At 41.2% G+C, this 20,201-nt stretch overlaps 1 long non-coding RNA gene across 1 annotated transcript; it reads right to left on the bottom strand.

Annotated features, from left to right (window-relative positions):
* Positions 1-6: 6 nt before the first annotated feature.
* Positions 7-6,958, bottom strand: LOC145717937 (uncharacterized). Its single transcript, XR_014141466.1, has 3 exons — positions 6,907-6,958; positions 4,336-4,440; positions 7-1,117 (listed from the first exon to the last, which is right to left on the bottom strand). It is a non-coding gene; the product is annotated as an uncharacterized LOC145717937 (long non-coding RNA).
* Between the last annotated feature and the right edge of the window lie 13,243 nt (positions 6,959-20,201).

Genomic DNA, 20,201 nt, shown 5'->3' with positions numbered 1-20,201 from the left:
AAACAGATCATATCTTAAGCGATTTGAAAGCTTATCTTAGTGGAGTCCTCTGGTTTTAGGACTTTGAAGGGTCTGGACATTTTCAGTCCCTCATCTTACAGATGAGAAAACCGAGGGTCAGAGAGTTTCATCACTGAACTACAGTGTAGGCTCCCTGACTTTCCCCTGGGATCACCAGGAGAACAAGACTCGGCTCACCCGTCTTCTATATGCAGCCTTTTCTAACCCTCAGGTGCATTTCCTCCTCGGCGCTCACACGGTACTCTGTATAGATGTCCAGGTACTTCTAACACCTTATACTAGTTCTCTCTCCATGCTTCCCTTGCTCTTCAAAGTGTGATCTGTGGACCAGCAACAGCAGCACCTAGAGCTTGTTAGAACCTCCAGCCCCACTCCAGATCTGTTGACTAAGCTTCTAACAAGATGTTCAGGGGATTCATACGCCACATTGAAGTTTGAGAAGCTCTGCCCTCGACCAGTAGTTCCTCAAGCGCTAGCATCAAGGCTTGGAAATCTTTGTATATCCTAGAAAGTAGCTTAGGGTCCAATAAGCTGATCTATATTGAATAAATGTTTTTAATTGGATGACACAATGCAATGCTTCATTCTACTCTCCTTGACCGGCTTTGGAATAAAGACATTCCACAGGATTTATTTTCCCCCAACTGGTCTGTGTTGAAATAGTAACCACGGTCTCTGCCCACTGGGGCTCTTGGGGAGCTTTGAGAGCATCAGTGGTATTCACTGGAAACAGATAAGAGCACAGCAATTTCTGACTGAAATGTTCTTCTGACGTGTTTTTGTATTCAAGTTTGTCTCATTCGATTGGGCAACATGTTGCATAAAACCAACTGTGGTCACTTGTTGAGGCCCGGGGCTGGGTTAAAATAAAAAAGCAGTCAGCTACTTGCTTTGGGTTTATGGGGAAAGTTAGTCACTTAGTCTCTCTCCGATCTGTTACCCTCCTTCTTTATCTCTTGATATCTTCCCACTTCTGGTGTTCAGGGATGAGCTTGGCCATCATCCACAAGCCACGTGCAGGACTGTTCAGGGGAGTGGTCGGTGTGGCTCCAAATTCTAGGGGGGAATATGGTGCTGGCGATGACTTGTTTCTTTCCTGGAACAAAGGCTTCATTATAAATGTGAAATTTGAAAGAAAAGTAAAACCCTAAACGGCACACTCTACCTGTCACTTACTTTAAGTGGTTCTTCTTTCTGTTTCCTCAGTAGAAATATATTGATGTCTTTGTATGAGACTTAATGGTAATTTCTTTTTTTTTTTAAAAGATTTTATTTATTTATTTGACAGAGAGAGACACAGTGAGATAGGGAACACAAGCAGAGGGAGCAGCAGAGGGAGAGGGAGAAGCAGGTCTCCCACCAAGCAGGGAGCCCAATATGGGGCTCGATCCCACGATTCTGGGATCACAACCTGAGCCGAAGGCAGCCGCCCAATGACTGAGCCACCTAGGTGCCCCTTAATGGTAATTTCTTATGTAGAAAGTATTTCTTTGCATTTAGTCAGTGTAGACCAAGACTCAGGTGGCATATGATCACTCCCTTCCTATTACTGTTTTAAAGGTAATATAACACCGAAAAGAGAAAAATGTGCATAAATGTGATGCTCAGGTTTGAAAAGTCAGAGGTTTCTAACTTGAACCAGGGCTCAGCTTGAAATAAAAAAAAATGCTGATCTTCTTTATACATCTTTGTTCAAGTGTATTGTATTATAAATCTTTTGGTGCTAACATGTAAAGGAAACTAAATGATCGAAGGCTATGGCCATGGGGCAGCATTTGAGGCCTATATGGTATTCTACATACTGAATCTGACAGCACTACATATAGGCGCTATCCTGATGATGGTTATAACAGCAGTAAGTGCAGTTGACCCTTAAACAATGTGGGTTTGAATTGTGCAGGTCCACTTCTCTGCAGATTTTTTTGGATAAATACAGTATAGTACTGTAAATGTATTTTCTCTTCCTTAATTTTTTTTCTCTAGCTTACTCTATTGTAAGAATATAGTATATAATACACAGAACATATAAAATACGTGTTAATCCACTGTTTGTGTTATTGGTAAGGCTTCTGGTCAACAGTAAAGCTATTAGTAGTCAAGTTTTGGGGGAGTCAAAAGTTACACTAGGTGGGGGTCAGCATCCGTAATCCCTACGCTGTTCAGGGGTCAACTGTATAAGGAAAAACGTAAACCATGGGACACACAGTAAATAGATGCTCAGAATGTTACAGTGCCCTTCCTTCACCCTTATAAAACTCATTCCCATGAGTGGGTTTTTTTAAATTGTGAAAAAGGACACAACATGAGAGCTACCCTCTTAAGTTTTAAATGAGTGCATTTTTATGGGAAAATATTGCATCCTCTCCCCGCCCCCACCTCAAATACATGTGAAGAGGTACCTCCCACCTTATTTGAAGAGGCAGAAATCTTTTAAGTGTGGTTGGGTTCGGGTTTTTAAATGCTGCTAGACAGAGCAGCTACTTATTATATATGTCAGGCTCTGTGTTAAGCACTTTACATGTAAAATCTCATCTGAAGGGCGCCTGGGTGGCTCAGTCGTTAAGCGTCTGCCTTCGGCTCAGGTTATGATCCCGGGGTCCTGGGATCGAGCCCCGCATCGGGCTCCCTGCTCCGCAGGAAGCCTGCTTCTCCCTCTCCTACTCCCCCGCTTGTGTTCCCTCTCTCGCTGTGTCTCTGTCAAATAAATAAATAAAATCTTTAAAAAAGAAAAAATCTCATTTGATCTCAGCAACCCCAAGAGAGAGCTACTACTACAACAGATCTGTTCTTAACTAGCCTGGTTGTTGAAATATTTCTTTTCTCCATCCTCTCCTTTTCATGCCCATCCTTGTCAACCTAATGTGTGCTGTTGGCCCCATGGTTATTCCATCAGCCTCCTCGTTGGAGCACCTACTGAAGATCTCTGCTTACTTCTTGCCGTGCGTCCCATACACAGCAGGGGAAAAGAGCTTAGAAGTTAAGAGCGTAGCCCTTGGGGGTGGTTTTGTTATCAATAATTTCGTATCATCTTGTGACACTTTCTGTTTTGGAACTCTTAAATCATTTCATTTTCTCCCAAACTAGATTGTTTACTTTTTGAGTAATCCAAATAATGTGTACCTTTGTTTTTAAGCCTGGGACCACTTTCTTAGAGAACAAAAACAACATCAAAAACTGAGCAGAAACTTACATGCCAGGTACTTTCATAAAATTAACCTCGGTATATCCCACAATGATTATCACAGGATGTTGAGATAAGCCAACAGATACTTACCTGTTTGAAGAACTCAATCCTCCACTTCAACCATTTGATCTCTTGTCAAATACGACATGATCAATGGAAACTGGTCTTTGCTTATGTTCCTCCCCCTGTCTGGAATCCCTTGATCACTATCCCCCTTTTCCCACTCCCTTACCCCAAATCTTCAAGTTTTGTCCTTCCTTTGGGACTGGCATGAGTTCTGTATGCTCTGGTAAGCCACCAACCCCTGATCGTTTGAACTGGTCGTGTCAGAGTGGCGAAGAACAGCAGTGTAGATTTGAGCATCATTATACCTGGGTTTGGTATACATTCTGCTACATATTCCCCGTGTAGATCTCCACAGGCTATGTTGTTTTTAGTTTTCTCATCTGTAAAATGAGAATTATGACTGCTTTGCCGTTATTTTGAGTATTTGGTGAAATTAAGTAAAAGGACGAGCCTCAGTGTTAGTTCTTCTCCTTAGTCATACAAAACCTTCGAGTATTACTTTTCTCATGTCTTGTTTTTCCAAAATGACACCAAACTCACTGGACAGACACCAAGACTTCTGCACCTGCCCCCCTGTTGGCCACTTGAGACAAATAAGTACTGTTTGGATGAATACAAATATGAACATGATTGAGGGGGCTCTACTCCTCTTATAGATGCCACTTAACCAGGAACTTCTTTTGAATAGCTATGAGTATCGAACCTGTGAGCTGAGCACTGTAGGATGGGGTAGGAAGATGGAGGGAACTGTTAGTAGGGTACCAAAAGAAGAAGAAGAAGAACATGCCGGGTCCCATGTAACACAGTCTTGCAGTAAGCATCGAGTCAGCCCAGCTACTCCATGATGCCTGTAAGACCCCAGGCTTTCCCTGCTCTGCCATCCTAAACCTCTAGCTTTTTCTTTGCACTGGTAAGATGGCTCTCATCATCAATACCTCTAAGTCTTGTGACTGCATTCTAGGTAGAAAGAATGGAGAAGGTGAATGGCAAAAGGCCAGTTAAGTCTGTCCTTTTTGTCAGGAAAACACTTTCCCAGAAGCCTTACTCAGTAGATATCTACTTACTGTCTCATTTGCCAGAGCTGGATCACATGGCCATCCTACCTTCTAGAGAGGCTGTGGAGGTGAGTATTCTTCCTGGGTACATCATCTCCTTGAGAAATGGAGGTTCTGGCAGTGAAGGTGAAAAGGATGGATATTGGGTAAGCGACTACCAGTGTTTGCCACATGAAGCTTACCATCTGTTTAGTTAGAATACACCATGAACAGATGGGAGGAGAAAAGTTTAAGAACGTATCCAAAAGTGGGATGCCTGGGTGGCTCAGTCAGTTAAGCATCTACCTTCAGCTCAGGTCATGATCCCAGGGTCTTGGGATAGAGTCCCACATCGGGCTCTCTGCTCAGTGAGGAGCCTGCTTCTCCCTCTGCCTGCTGCTCCCCCTGCTTGTGCACTTGCTCTCTCTCTCTCTGACATAAATAAAACCTTTTTTAAAACAAAAACAGAACATATCCAAAAGTAACCCAAAGGTTCTTTCAGAGATACAAAGAATGGGATGAAATAATTTGGGTAAGGTCTCCCAGAAAGTAAATTCCCAAGAAATTTCTAAAGAACTTTAGGAACAGGGGCGCCTGGGTGGCTCAGTCGTTAAGCGTCTGCCTTCGGCTCAGGTCATGGTCCCAGGGTCCTGGGATCGAACCCCGCATCGGGCTCTCTGCTCTGTGGGAAGCCTGCTTCTCCCTCTCCCGCTCCCCCTGCTTGTGTTCCCTCTCTCGCTGTGTCTCTGTCAAATAAAATCTTAAAAAAAAAAAAAAGAACTTTAGGAACAAAATTATTGCTGTTGTGAACAACTGGTTCACGTATCCCATCAGACATGTAAGATTTATGGATGGACTTGGATGGAGCATAGAACGGCTGCGACAGTTTTCATGGGCTTCTGTCCCATAAAGTCGTGGTGCTTCTATCTTCAGAAAGCTGAATACAGACTCTGAGAACTCATTTAGATGATGGTTCCCAAGAGGAACTACTCCTAAGCCACACATGGTGCGGTTTACTTTCAATATGGAAAATGATGTTTAGTCTCTAACGTTGAGTATTCTCTGGAATCAGATACTTCCTTAATCCCTTCCGAAATTTCTGACTTAGGAAATCCAATCTAAAGTGAGAATACAAAGTTCAGGGAAAATTAATGTTTTTCTTAAGTGCATATAGATTCTGGTTTTATACATAAAAGTGATAATAGGGAGTGTACCATCCAGAATTCCACCAGAGAAACAGAATCATTAGGATACATATATTAAGAGTTTTTAAAGATTTATTTATTTATTTTAGAGAGAGAGAGAGTGAGTGGGGGGAAGGACAGAGGGAGAGGGAGACAAGCAGACTCCCCACTGAGTGGGGACCCCGATGCAGGCCCCAACCCCAGGACCCTGAGATCATGACCTGAGCCCAACCAAGAGTCAGACGTGCAACCGACTGAGCTACCCAGGTGCCCCTAATTTAAGAATTTTATTGCAATGAATTGGCTTAGGTGATTGTGGGGGCTGGCTAGGTCAAGTCCAAAATGCTAAATCTGTAGGGCAGGGCATCAAGAAGGGCAGGATGGAACTCAGGCACAGGTTGATCCTGCCATCCACAGGTGGAATTTCTTCTTCAGGGAAGCTCAATTCTGCTCTTAAAGGCCTTCAACTGATTGAGTCCAGCCCACCCAGATTATCTAGGATAATCTTCCTTACTTAAAGTCAACTGATTATAGACGTGAATCACATCTACAAAATACCCCCAAACTTAGATTAGTATTTGATTGAAAAACTGGGGCCTGCAGCCTAGCCATATTGACATATAAAACTGACCATTACAGTGATGGTTGGTGTTTCATTTTGTTTTCAGTTTCCATCAGTGAAACACTTTATTCTTTGTGAAAATAAATCACAAACCCAGACAGGCTTCCAAGAAGAGAGAGAGTCAATATCATCAATCTGTGGCATTGGCATTAATACATATTTGGTCTATGAAGGTCATTAACCATCTGGAAAAAGGAAGCTTCATTGATTACAATTCATCCTTTGGGTGTCTGCTGTTGCCTGATTCCACTAAACTGTTTTCAGTTTATTGGTAGGAAAATTAGTTCTCTAGTTCAAGGGAAACACATAAAAAAGGAAGTATTTCAAGGAACCCGTGTGTATTTCTTCATTTGTAAATCATTTCCTCATGCCACAAATGTTTAATGAGTACTGGGCTAGCTTAGCTGGCTATTTCCACTCTCCCTTGGGATAAAAATGGTGGCTGCCATTACACTTGTAGAAAAATATTACCAAAACTGACTTAAGGATACATTTTTTAAAAACCTAAATAAACAGGGGCGCCTGGGTGGCTCAGTCGGTTAAGCATCGGATTCTTGATTTCCGGTCAGGTCATGATCTGGGGGTCCTGGGATTGAGCCCCACTCCCACATCAGGCTCCCCACTCAGCAGGGAGTCTGCCTCAGGATTCTCTCGCTTCCCCCTGCCTCTCCCCCCCCAAAATAAATCTTTTAAAAAATAATAAAACCTAAATAAATAACCATTAAAAATGGTGGATGCTTTAAATACTCAAACCTATACAAGGGTAGAAAGCATTTTGTCTTGAAGTGTACCTACCATCTACTTATGATGTGAGGCAAGTTATTTTCTTTCTGAGCCTCAGTTTGCTTACCTGTAAAATGGAAATAATGGGGGTTATTTGAGGTGTTCTTGAGGGTTTGGGGGAGGATTAGATGAGGAAATATGTTAAACACTTGGAACACAGTAGATGCCCTATAAATATTGATTTTCTGCCTCTTTCCATGAATATAGTCTCAATTTGACAGCATTATGTTGGATTATCAATATGTAGCAAAGAATCAAGTGAGGTTACCAGTGCCCATGAACTTGTCACACTGGCTACATACACTCTCTCACTGTAGTTTCCTTTGTATTTACTTATGTGCATATAAAGACCATTTTTACAAGTAATCATTTCAACCATGAGTGCAGAGAAATTTGCCAGGTATTTACAATTGCTTTTTTGTTTGAAAAATCAGCATTTTTCCAAATTTCATCTGAACATGTTCCTGTGAGTCATAGTGGTGAAGTTCAGAACAAATGTTAGATATGCCACCAGATTTCACAAGTTTGAAATAGCTTTTGACTCAGGAAAAAGGGAGCATTCTTAAATTCTTCTCCATCTCAGACTTTCTCATGTCTGATCTGCAGGTTGGCAGATGCACAGGTTGTTTTGTTTTCTTATTGTTAATTATACAAATAATACCATTTTATTTGCCCTAAGAAATGGAAATAAATCTAAAATCCACTTTGATCCCTACTACTCATGGGTAGCTACAATGATCAGTTTGGTCTGTATTCTTCCAGACCATTTGTCTCTGGATTTACACATATATTACATGTATAGGCAGATGAACTTGGATGGAAAGTAGCTATTTTACTTACCTAAGGAAAATGGGGACCATTATTGATTTTGATCATGTAAAATTTGGTGTGATGGGTAAGAGAGATTGGAGAGAGGAGAGAAGGAGAAAAGGAAGAGAGGTCTTGCCAAGAGTGATCATTTACTTCTTTTTCTTTGGCCCTTTCACTTTGGTCTTCTGAGCCTATTTCTGGCAAGTTACGCCATCAAAGTGTCTGCAAGATCCAGTCTCATCAATGGGTGGGGTCAACAAAGATACACAGCCCCCTATGCCTTCCTGAAAGTCTCACTCCCCTGAAGTCCATCATCAGTTCCATTTTACAAATTAAAAAGAGAAGAAAAATAGTTGTGGCTTTCAAGTACAAACTGGGGGCGCCCAGCTGGCTTAGTCAGCAGAGCTTGCCACTCTTGAGCTCCGGGTGGTGAGTTCGAACCCCACAGTGGGCGTAGTGATGACTTTAAAAAAAAAAAAAAAAGTGCAAACTGAAGTCACCAAAGGCAAATTCTGTTTTCCAACGGAAACAAACCCTTTGTTAATCATTTCATTAATTTCTTTTAAAATAGGAGGTGACTTCAAGTTCCAGACAAGAGGGCATAGACTCGTTTCTCCTTGCTCCTCCCTGCTAAGTATAGCTAACTAGAATCCCTGTAAATAATACTAAAGCCCGTAATAAAGAGACTCTGGTGGTGGCAAGAGGAATGTGGGCCAGCCGGAGACCACAGGACTTGAGGGAACCCAGTGGTGTGCTCCCTGTTTTTTCAAAATCCCAGCCTGGGTTCTGGAGAAGCCTGCAACCTAGACTCTCCAGAGCAGACAAAAACAAACAAACAAAGACCAACAAAACCAAAGAAAAACTTTTCCTTTCTGGCCAAAGACCAGGAAAGGAGAGAATCCCAGTGCAGTAGGAGAGAAACCTTTGACAGCACCTACCCTAATCCAGCCAGGGTGTCAGCAGAGACTGAAGAGGGACTAGAGACTTCGGTTCCCCATCCAATAGCCTCAGGAGGCTAGGGGGGGATGCCGTCCTCTCCCTCTGGGAACACCCGCCAAGACAGTGGGAGTGTCGGCAGCACCAGGCAGCCTGGGGAAGCACTTTCCTCCCCTGCCCCTGGCACCCATCCAGAGCAAGCTGGAGCCCCCACCGCCCCAGGCAGCCCCATGCTCTGCCCCCGCCAACAGCAGCAGCGGGTACCCAGCAAAGGGTCCACGCAACCGTGCCTCGCCCCCAGCAGCAGGTAACCAGGGTGAGCACTTCCAGCCCCTGCAGGCCCAGCATCTCCCAATCCCCCATCTGGTGATCTCCTGACCCCCACCACGTGGCAGGTGGCGGGGAAGGCACTTTCCTCTCCCTCTAGTGGTGTCCGACGAGAGATTGTGGGGGAGTGTGGACATCTGCCGCTTTCCCTCCCACCTGGCATCCGCAGGAGGATCCAGAGAGATGCTTCCCCTACAGGGTGTTGCCGTGTCAGCCAAGACAGAGTGAGGAATCTGGACTTTCACCCTGGTCTGCCAGTGGCAGCTGGTGCCCCTCAGGCTTCCAGTTAGAACGTGAAGGAAGGATCTCAGGGAGGAGGGAGCTGGAGAAAGGGATTCTTTAAATCTGCACGGGAAGTAAGGAAAGACACCTGCGGGACCCAAAGGTAAAACTAAATCAACGGGCCCAAAAGTCTGAGAACAGAACCACAGTGCGGAATACCACCTAAGTTTTCAAAGTGGCTTTAAGTGGCGCACGGACAACGTAGACCAGAATAGCAGGGCAAGGGTCCTACAAACCAAACTGCCACTGGAACCACAGTCCACAAAAGTAGGCCACGCCCCATGCACTACACCTGGAGGAACTGCCTGCTAACACAGAAGACTGAAGTAGGATCCAGAGTCTCCTAACATCCCAAGTGTCCGGGAGACGATGGAAAAGCCCTCATCATACCCAGAACTAGTATAATCACAACTTGAATGGGAAAAGACAACAGACATAATGGAGGGGGGAGGGTGGGGGGAGGGTGGGAGCAGCCGGATAGGTGTCCAAATCTTGGTTTCTGCTCAGGTCATGATCTCAGGATCCTGGGATTGAGCCCTGGGTCAGGCTCTGCATTCAGCAGGGAGTCTGCTTGAGGATTCTCTCCCTCTCCCTCTGCCCCTCCCCCCTGCTCTCTCTCTCCCTCTCAAGTAAATAAATACAATTTTTTAAAAACAAAGACATAACACTGAGATAAATCAGATATTAGAATTACCTTACAACGACTTTAGAGCAACCATCATTTAAAAACATGCTTAATGGGCACCTGGGTGGCTCAGTCGTTAAGCATCTGCCTTCGGCTCAGGTCATGATCCCGGCGTCCTGGGATCGAGCCCTGCATCGGGCTCCCTGCTCAGCGGGAAGCCTGCTTCTCCCTCTCCCACTCTCCCTGCTTGTGTTCCCTCTCTCGCTGTCTCTCTCTCTCTGTCAAATAAATAAATAAAATCCTTAAATATATATATATATATATATATATATATAAACATGCTTCAACAAATTACAGATTCTCTTGAAACAAATGGAGAAAAAATATAAAATTACAGCAAAGAAACAGGGATTACGAAAAACAACCAAATGGAAATTACAGAAGTGAAAAATAATCAGAATTAAAAACAGACTGGATGGGCTCATAGTAGCATGAAGATGACAGGATGGAATCAGTGACCTTGAGGACAGAACAATAGAATTTCTCCAATCTGAACAAAAGAGAGAGAATAAATGAGGGAAAAATATCCCAGAGTCTCAGAGGCCAGTTGGACAATAACAAAAGTAAATACTCATATCATTGAAGTCCCTGAAGGAGAAGAGAGAGTGGGACTGAAAATGAATTCAAAGAAATAATGGCTCTTAACTACAGAGAACAAACTGATGGTTCCCAGAGGGGAGGTGGGGGGGGATGGGTGAAATAGGGGATGGGGATTAAGGAGGGCACTTGTCCTGATGGGCACTGGGTGTTGTATGGAAGTGTTGAATCACTCTATTACACACCTGAAACTAATATGACACTGTATGTTAACTATACTGGAACTAACATTTAAAAAAACACACAATATTGAATAGATCAATAAACAAAAGTAATAATGTAAAAAAAAAAAAAAAACCAAAGAAATAATTGGCTGAAAAATGTCCCAAATTTGGCAGACATAAACCTACAGATTTAAGAAGCTCAGTGAAACCCAAACAGGAAAACCCAAAAATACAATACCGAGACACATCATAAATAACTTATGTAAACTAAAGATAAAGAAAAATTCTCGGAAGCAGCTAGAGAGAAAAAAATTATTACCTGTAGAGGAACGCTGACTCAGTTGATAGCAAATTTCTCATCTGAAATCAAAAGGTACATTTTTCAAATGATGAAATAAAAGAATTGCCAACTCTGAATTCCATGTTCAGCAAAAATATCCTTCAGGTGGGGCGCCTGGGTGGCTCAGTCGTTAAGGGGATGCCTTTGGCTTGGGTCATGATTCCAGGGTCCTGGGATGGAGCCCTGCATCGGGCTCCCTGCTTGGTGGGAAGCCTGCTTCTCCCTCTCCCACTCCCCCTGCTTGTGTTCCCTCTCTTTCTGTGTCTCTCTCTGTCAAATAAATAAATAAAATCTTTTAAAAAAATATCCTTCAGGTGGGTATTAAAGAGGGCACATTCTGCATGGAGCACTGGGTGTTATGCACAAACAATGAATCATGGAACACTACATCAAAAACTAATGATGTAATATATGGTGATTAACATAACAATAAAAAATTTTTTTAAAATATCCTTCAAGAATGAAAGGGAAATAAAGACATTCTCAGATGACATAAAACTTACTAAATTTCACTAGCAGATTTACCACTAATGAATGGCTAAAGGAAGTTCTCCAAACAGAATGGAAATGATAACAGGAGGCTTAAAACTTCAGAAAAGAAGGAAAACAATGAAATGTGTATAAATAAGGATAAAGTAGATTGTTCTTTTCATCATGAATTTTTTCAATCATGATGGATTGTTAAAGCAACAATTGTAACACCATCTGATCTGGGGTTCAATGTATATAGAAGAAATAGGCAAGAAAATTATATTTTAAAAGTAGGAGAGTAAAGGGACCTAAATGAAAAATAAGTTTTCTCCACCCAGTAGACCGTGATAAGTTACATATGCATATTTTATTATTTTTTTAATTTTATTTTTTTTAAAGATTTTTATTTATCTATCTGACAGAGAGAGAGAGAGCACAAGCAGTGGGAGCAGCAGAGGGAGAAGGAGAAGCAGGCTCCCCGCTGGGCAGGGAGCCCAATACGGAGCTCAATCCCAGGACCCTGGGATCATGACCTGAGCCGAAGGCAGACGCTTAACAACTGAGCCACCCAGGTGCCCCTGTCTGACTCTTTATTAAAAAAGATTTTATTTATTTATGTGAGTGAGAGAGAGAACACAAGATGGGGGAGGGTCAGAAGGAGAAGCAGACTTCCCACTGAGCAGGGAGCCCGATGCGGGGCTCTATCCCAGGACCCTGAGATCATAACCTGAGCCAAAGGCAGATGCTCAATGGACTGAGCCACCCAGGCCCCCTATGTATGTGTATTTTAATACCTAGAGCAAGCATTAAGAAAACTATATAAAGTGATATACTTAAAAACACTATGTAAGTCAAAATGGAATTCTAAAAAATATTCAAGTAACCCACTGTAAAGGCAAGAAAGGAAAACAGAAGAATGAGAAATACAGGGAATAATAAAACATTAGACTTTAGCCGTAAAATAGCAGTCACCATGTTAAAGGTGAACAGTCTAAATACATGAGTTAAAATACAGAGAGTCACAGAATGGTTTTAAAAAACAACCCAATTAGGGGCACCTGGGTGGCTTAGTGGGTTAAGCGGCTGCCTTCGACTCAGGTCATGATCTTGGGGTCCTGGGATGGAGTCCCTCATCGGGTGCCCTGCTCAGCAGGGAGCCTGCTTCTCCCTCTCCCTCTGCCACTCCCCTGCTTGTGCTCTCTCGCTCTCTCTGTCAAATAAATAAATAAAATCTTCTAAAAAATTAAAAAAGAAAAACAACCCAACTCTATGCTGTCTACTAGAAAGTCACCTCAGATATAACATAGGTAGGTAGAAAGCAAAAGGATGGAAAAAGACATACTACTCAACTGTTAATTTGTAAAAGGAATGCTTATATTAATATCAAATAAAGTAGACTTCGGAGCAAACAAAATTACGAGGGACAAAGGGATACTGCATAATGATGAAAGGGTCAACCCACCAAGAAGACACAGCAATCCAAAATGTGTATGCACCAGACAGAGCTTCAAAATCTGATAGAAGTGAAAGGAGAAACAGACAAACCCACAGTTACAGTAAAAAACTTCAATACTCTCTCTTAGCAGTATAACTACTAAACATAAAATCAGCAAGACTATACAACTCAAAACCATAAAGCAACAGGATCTAATTTATAGGACACTCCATCCGAAAACAGCATAATTCACATTCTTTTCAAATACCCATGGAACATCCACCAAGAAAGATAGCTCATATTCTGGGTCATAAAACAAACTTCAACAAATGTAAAATAATTGAAATCATACAGAGCATGTTCTCTGACCATAGTGGAATCAAACTAGAAATTAATAACAAAGTCAACAGGAAAATCTCCAAACATGTGGAAGCTAAACAATTCATTTCTCACTCACCTATAGGTCAAAAAGGGACTCTCAAGCGAAATTTTTAAAAATACAATGAACCGAACAAAAATGAAAATATAACATATCAAAATTTGTGGAATGTAGCTAAAGCGGTGCTGACATGGGAATTTAGAACACTAAATGCTCGCTTACATTAGAAAAGAAGAAAGGTCTCAAATCAATCATGTAAGCTCCTACCTCAAGACATGAGAAAAAGAAGAGCAAAATAAAATGAATTCAAAATAAGCAGAAGGAGAAAAATAATAAGGTAAGAGGGGCGCCTGGGCGGCTCAGTCAGTTAAGCGTCTGCCTTCCACTCAGGTCATGATCCTGGGGTCCTGGGGTCCAGCCCGGCGTTGGGCTCTCTGCTCAGCAGGAAGTCGGCTTCTCCCTCTCCCTCTCCCTCTGTTCTCTCTCTCTTTCTCAAATAAATAAATAAAATCTTTTTTTAAAAAAAGAAATTCTTTAAAAAATAATAATGAAGACAAGAGCAGAAATCAATTAAATTGAAGATAGGAAAAGAATAGAGAAAATCAATTAAACAACAAGCTGTTTCTCTGAAAAGATCAATCAAATTAATAAACCTATAGCAAGAGAGAAGACACAAATCACTAATATCACAAATGAAGCAGGGAAATCTTACTATAGACCCTGTAGCCATGGAAAGGAAAATAAAGTCCTTAACACAGTACCCACATTCTTTGGAAGAAAGATGCTATGTGAATGTCTGTCCACAGCAAATATATAGTCAATCCATGAACAGAACGTTCATAAAGTCTGTCACTATTTGGAAAAGAAACTTGCAAATTATTAAATTTCTTTGACACCAACCCCTCTCCATCCCCAGAAAGAACTACTGTATGATCCAGCAATCCCACTTCTGGGTATATAGCCAATGAAATAAAACCATTACCTCAAAGAGATATTTGTACTCCCATGCTCATTGCAGCCTTATTCACAATAGCAATAGCCAAGTACGGAAACAACTTAATTGCCTGTCAACGCATGAATGGGCTAAGTAAATGGATCAAGTAAGTAAATATATATCTATATATATTTATATCTATATATATATATCTCTATATATTTATATAAATATATATCTATATATATATAGATATATATCTATATATCTATATATATATAAAGTAAATATGTATATATACACACACACAAAATGGAATATCATTCAGCCTTACAGAAGAAGAAAATCCTGTCATTTGTGATAACATAGATGAACCTGGAGGGTACTATGCTAAGTGAAATAAGCCAGACAGAGAAAGACAAATACTGCATGGTATCACTTATACGTGGAATCTTAAAGATTTTTTTAAAATAAAAAATAAAAAGTCAAAATCATAGGGGCGCCTGGGTGGCTCAGTCGGTTAAGCATCTGCCTTCAGCTCAAGTCATGATCTCAGAGTCCTGGGATGGAGCTCGGCTTTGGGCTCCCTGCTCAGGGGGGAGTCTGCTTCTCCCCCTCCCTCTGTGGCCACCCCCTAGCTCCGCTCATGCTCTTTCTTGCATGCTCTCTCTCTCTCAAATAAATAAATAAAATCTTTAAAAAAAAAAAAAAAGTCAAAGTCATAGAATCAGAGTAGAATAGTGATTACCAGAGGCTGGGGGTGGGGGAACTAGGGGTTGGTAAAAAGGTATGAACATTTAGCTATAAGATGAATAAGGTCTGAGTATCTAACGTATACCATAGTGACTATAGTTGATAACACTGTATTTTATAATTAAAATTTGCTGAGAGTAGAACTTAAATGTTCTTACCAACGAAAGGAGTAAATATGTGAGATGATGGCTGTGTTTTTAAAAAAGGAAGACTATGAGAAACCCTAGGCATTTAAATGTGACAACTTAGATAAAATGGACCAACTCCTTGAAAACCACAAACTACAAAATTCAACCAATATGGAAAGTAGAATCTGAATAGTTCAATAACTATTAAAGAAATTATATTAGTAATTTAAAAAAAAATGTTATGTATTTGTCAGAGTGGGAGAGAGAGGGAGAGCACAAGCAGGGGGAGCGGCAGGCAGAGGGACAGGGAGAAGCAGGCTCCCCGATGAGCAGGGAGCCTGATGTGGGGCTCAATCCCAGGACCCCGGGATCATGACCTGAGCCAAAGGCAGACGCTCAACTGACTGAGCCACCTAGGTGTCCCTAGAGTAGTAATTTAAACGGTCTTGAAAAAAGAAAGCTCCAGATCCACATGGTTTCATTGGAGAATTCTACCAAATATTTAAGGAACTAACACCAAATTTACAGTCTTTTCTAGAATACCAAAGAGGAGGGAACACTTCCGTGTCGGGGGTCCCCAAGGCCATTCCCAGGCTTGATGATTCACTAGAAACTCAGCATAGAGTCAGACTCATGGCTATGATTTATTATACTGAGAGACTGTAGAGCAAAATCGGCAAAAGGGAAAGGCAAGACACATGGGGTGACGTCCAGAGAAAACCAGGAACAAGCTTCTAAGAGTCCTCTCCTAGTGGAGTCACACAGGATGTACCTAAGTCCTCCAGCAAAGAGTTGTGACAACACATGTGAAATGCTATCTATCAGGGAAGCTCATGAGAAACTCAGTTCCCAGGGCATTTATTGGGGGGTTGGTCATAGAGGCACCCTCTGTCTAGCACTCACCAAAATTCCAGACTCCCAGAAGGAAAGCAGATGTTCATCATAAACCATATTGTTTGTATAAACAGTTTAGGCACAGTGAGCCACTCTTATCAGTCCTGGTAATGATGGGAGCCCTCCTCAAATCCAACTTTCCAGATGCCAACCAGGGACTAACTTCGCAAGCAGGCCGGCCTTTCAAAGGATAGCAGTCAGGCCTGCTATGATAACTCTTTTCTGCACAGCTTGGAAATCAGGGGATTTGTAACGTAGTCTCAGCATAAATCACATATGCACAAACAGTTTAGGTATGGTGAACCACTCTTATCAATTCCGGGAATGGTGGGAACCCTCCTGAAACCCAAGTTCCCAGTTACCCACAAAGGGCCTGTGTGCTCTTTTCTGCACAACTTCCCAACTCATTTTATGAGGCCAGTATTATCCTATTCCCATAACCAAAGACAGTGTGAAGAAAAGCCCTCAAAACTTCTCTCAGGAACTTTGACACAAAAATCTGCAATAAAATATTAATGATATAGAGCCCAGAAATGTATAAAAAGAATTATACCATGGCCAAGTGGGTCTTATTCCAGGTATGGAGGGTCAGTTCAAAAATCAATATTCAATCAATGTAATCTACCATATCCACAGGCTAAAGAAGAAAAATCATATGATCCTATCAATTGATGGGGAAGAAGCTTTTGACAAAATTCAGCATTCGTTCATGATAAAAACTCTCAGCAAACTAGGAATAGAAGGGTACTTTCTCAACTTGATAAAGAGCAGCTAATAGTTTTTTTTTTTTTTTATGGTGAAAGATGGAATGTTTCCCCCTAAGATAGGGAACTAGGGAAGGATGTCCACTCATATCACTCTTACTCAACATAGAATTGAAAGTTCTAGCCTGCACAATGAGGTAAGAAAAAGAAATAAAAAGCACACAGATTGGAAGGGAAGAAATAAAATTGTGTGTTCACAGACAAGATGATTGTCTATGTAGAAAATCCCAAAGAACCTACCAGAGAATTTCGAGAATTAGTAAGTGGGTTCAGCTAAGTCAAAGGAAAGAAGCTCAAACACAAAAATTTATCGCATTTCTATATACTAATAATGAACAACGAATGAGAAAGCTGAAAATAGAAACACAATACTATTTATAATCACTCCAAAGAAAATAAAATACAGTATACGCTTAACAAAACATGTACAGGATCTATATGCTGAAAATTCCAAAATGCTGATGAAAGAAGTCAAAGAAAATCTAAAGGAATGGAGAGGCACATAAATCATCTTCATGGATTGGAAGACTCAGTATTGTAAAGATGTCAATTCTCTCCCCAAGTTGATCTATCAGTTTAACACAATTCCTAACAAAATCCCAGCAAAGTTTCTGTCGATATAAACAAAGTTTGTTCCAATATTTATATAGAAAGGCAAATGACCATGAACAGCTGAAGCAATTCTGAAGAATAAAGTGGGAAGAATCACTCTACCCAATGTTAAATCTTACTATATAGCTGTAGTAATCAAGACTTTGGTATTCACAGAGGGATAGACACATAGAACAACAGAACAGAACAGGGAACCAAAAAATAGCCCCACACAATTAGTCCAACACAAACATGACCAAATGCTTTTGAGAAAGGAGCAAAAGCCATCTAATGGAGGAAAGACAGTCATTTTAACAAATTGTGTTTGAGCCATCAGACATCTATAGACAAAAATATGAATCTCAACCTCATTAGGTTCACATTTTATACAAAAATTAATTCAAAATGAATCATGGATTTAATTGTAAAATATGCAACTATAACGCTTTTAGAAGGAAATGTAAGAAAATTTGTGGAACCTGGTGCGAGGCAAAACATTTCTTAGATGTGACACGAAAAGGACAATATATAAATGCAGACTTTGAGAAGTGGGACTTCATTAAAATGAAAAATTTTGGTCTCCAAAATCTCTTAAGAAGATGAAAAGACCAGTACAGATTGGGGGGAAAAAATGTGGACCATGTATCTGACAGAGAACTTGTATCTAGAATATATAAAGAATTCTCAAAATGTAACAGTTAGAAGGAAATATACAATGAGAAAATGGACAAAAGACATGAACAGACATTTCACCAAAGAGGATATACAGATGGCAAATAAGCACATGAAAAGATGTCAACATCGTTAGGGAAATGCCATTGAAAACAAAGAGATTTCACTATACACCTATTAGAATGGCTAACATAAAATTATAGTGACAATACCAAGTGCTGGCAGAGATGTAGAGAAACTGGATCTTTCATACATTGCTGGTGGGAATGTAAAATGGTACAGTCTGGAAAACTCTGGCAGTTTCTTATAACACTAAACTTCCACTTACTATCCAACCCAGCAATTGCACTCTTGGGCATTTGTCACAGAAAAAAGGAAAACTGATGTTTACACAAAAAACTCTACATGACTATTCATAGCAGTCTTATTCTTAACAGACAAAAACTGGAAACAACCCAAATGTCCTTCAACGGGTGAATAAACACACTGTAGAACACCAAAACATAACAATACTACTACTCAGCAGTAAGAAGGAATGAACTATTGATAACATGCAACAACTTGGGTGGATCTCAAGAAAATTATGCAAATTATGAAGAAAAGCCAAAAGGCATGATTCCGTTTACCTAATATTCTTGAAATAATAAAATTATAGAGATGGAGAACATGTTAGAGGTTGCCAGGGGTTAGAGTAGGTGAAGGAGGTGACTGTGACTATAGTGGGTAGAAGGAAGAATCTTTGCTGTGGAGAAACGGTTGATTGTGGTAGTTACACAAATCTACACGTGATAAAATTGTGTAGTACTATACACACAGACACAGAAATGTTTGCATGTGAAACTGGTGAAATCTGAATAAGGTCTGGGAATTGTACCCATGTCAATATCTTGGTTATGTAAGATATTAGCATTGGGGGAAACCGGGTGAAGAGTACATGGGTCTGTTCTGTAATACTTTTTAAAGATCCTGTGAATCTATAATTATTTCTTTTTTTCTTTTTTTTAGATTTCATTTATTTATTTATTTGAGAGAGAACGAGAGAGAAAGAGAACACGAGTGGGAGGGGGGAGCAAAGGGAGAGGGAGAAGCAGGCTCCCCGCTGAGCAGGGAGCCCAATGTGGTGCTCCATCCCAGGACCTCCAGATCATGAACCCAGCCGAAGAAGGTAGACGCTTAACCTACTGAGCCACCCAGGCGCCCCGAATCTATAATTATTTCAAAATAAGTTAATAAAATAAGGTAAATCTGAAGGACTATGAATGCTTTAGAACTCACACATTTGTGTATTATGAAATAGACCATCTTTACCATGTAAATCAGACAAAATACGGAGGAGCCTACGTTTTTGTTTAGCCAAGAAATGTAAGTGAAAATGACAATATGAGTTCATGGTAATTGCACATGGTCCATTTCCAAATCCAGATAAGTAAACCAAAAGGGGTTTGTTGCTTAAACATCTGTATGAGTTAGGATTCCACCAGAGACGCCAACCGACACGATATTTTATACACACATGCACACGCACACACACATTATTCATTCATTCATTCATTCATTAAAAGATATTGCCTTACACAATTGTGGGGCTGGGTAAGCAAATCCAAAATCTGTAAGGCATGCAGTCAGAAAGGAATGATCGGGCCCACCTAGATTATCCAGGATAATCTCCCTTACTTTAAATCAACTGATCAGGAGCTTTAGTTACATCAGCAAAATACCTTCACAGCCACGCGTAGATTAATGTTTGATTGAATAACTGGGGCGGTAGCCTAACCGAGTTGACACCTCAAAAAGCCACACGACATCACAGCCCATTTGTGCTAGCAATTGAATAAATTTATTCTGTCAATGGGCACCCGGGCTGTATTATTATAGGTAATTCGAGAGCCAACAACTTAAATCAATAGTGGCCGACAATGAGTTTTATACAGGAGGGTCCACTTACAGAACTTTAGAGTTGAAAGGGGCCCTGAAAAGCTTAGTTTGTATTTCATCACAGCCAAGGCACCTCCCCGTCGTCCTCTCGGGCACTTATCCCGGCCGAGGCTCCTCCCGGCAGCAGCGCGCCCAGCAGGAGCACGAAGGAACCCACCTGGAGCACGACGCCGCGGGTGCGGGAGCACCAAGGGGGCGGAGCCTCGACGC

This window comes from Leptonychotes weddellii, chromosome X, assembly GCF_054177405.1.
Source record: "Leptonychotes weddellii isolate Sample4059 chromosome X, ASM5417740v2, whole genome shotgun sequence".
NCBI classification, from domain to species: domain Eukaryota; kingdom Metazoa; phylum Chordata; class Mammalia; order Carnivora; family Phocidae; genus Leptonychotes; species Leptonychotes weddellii.
The sequence above is the reverse complement of the archived record's forward strand: the minus strand, read 5'-3'. Positions and strand labels throughout refer to the sequence as shown.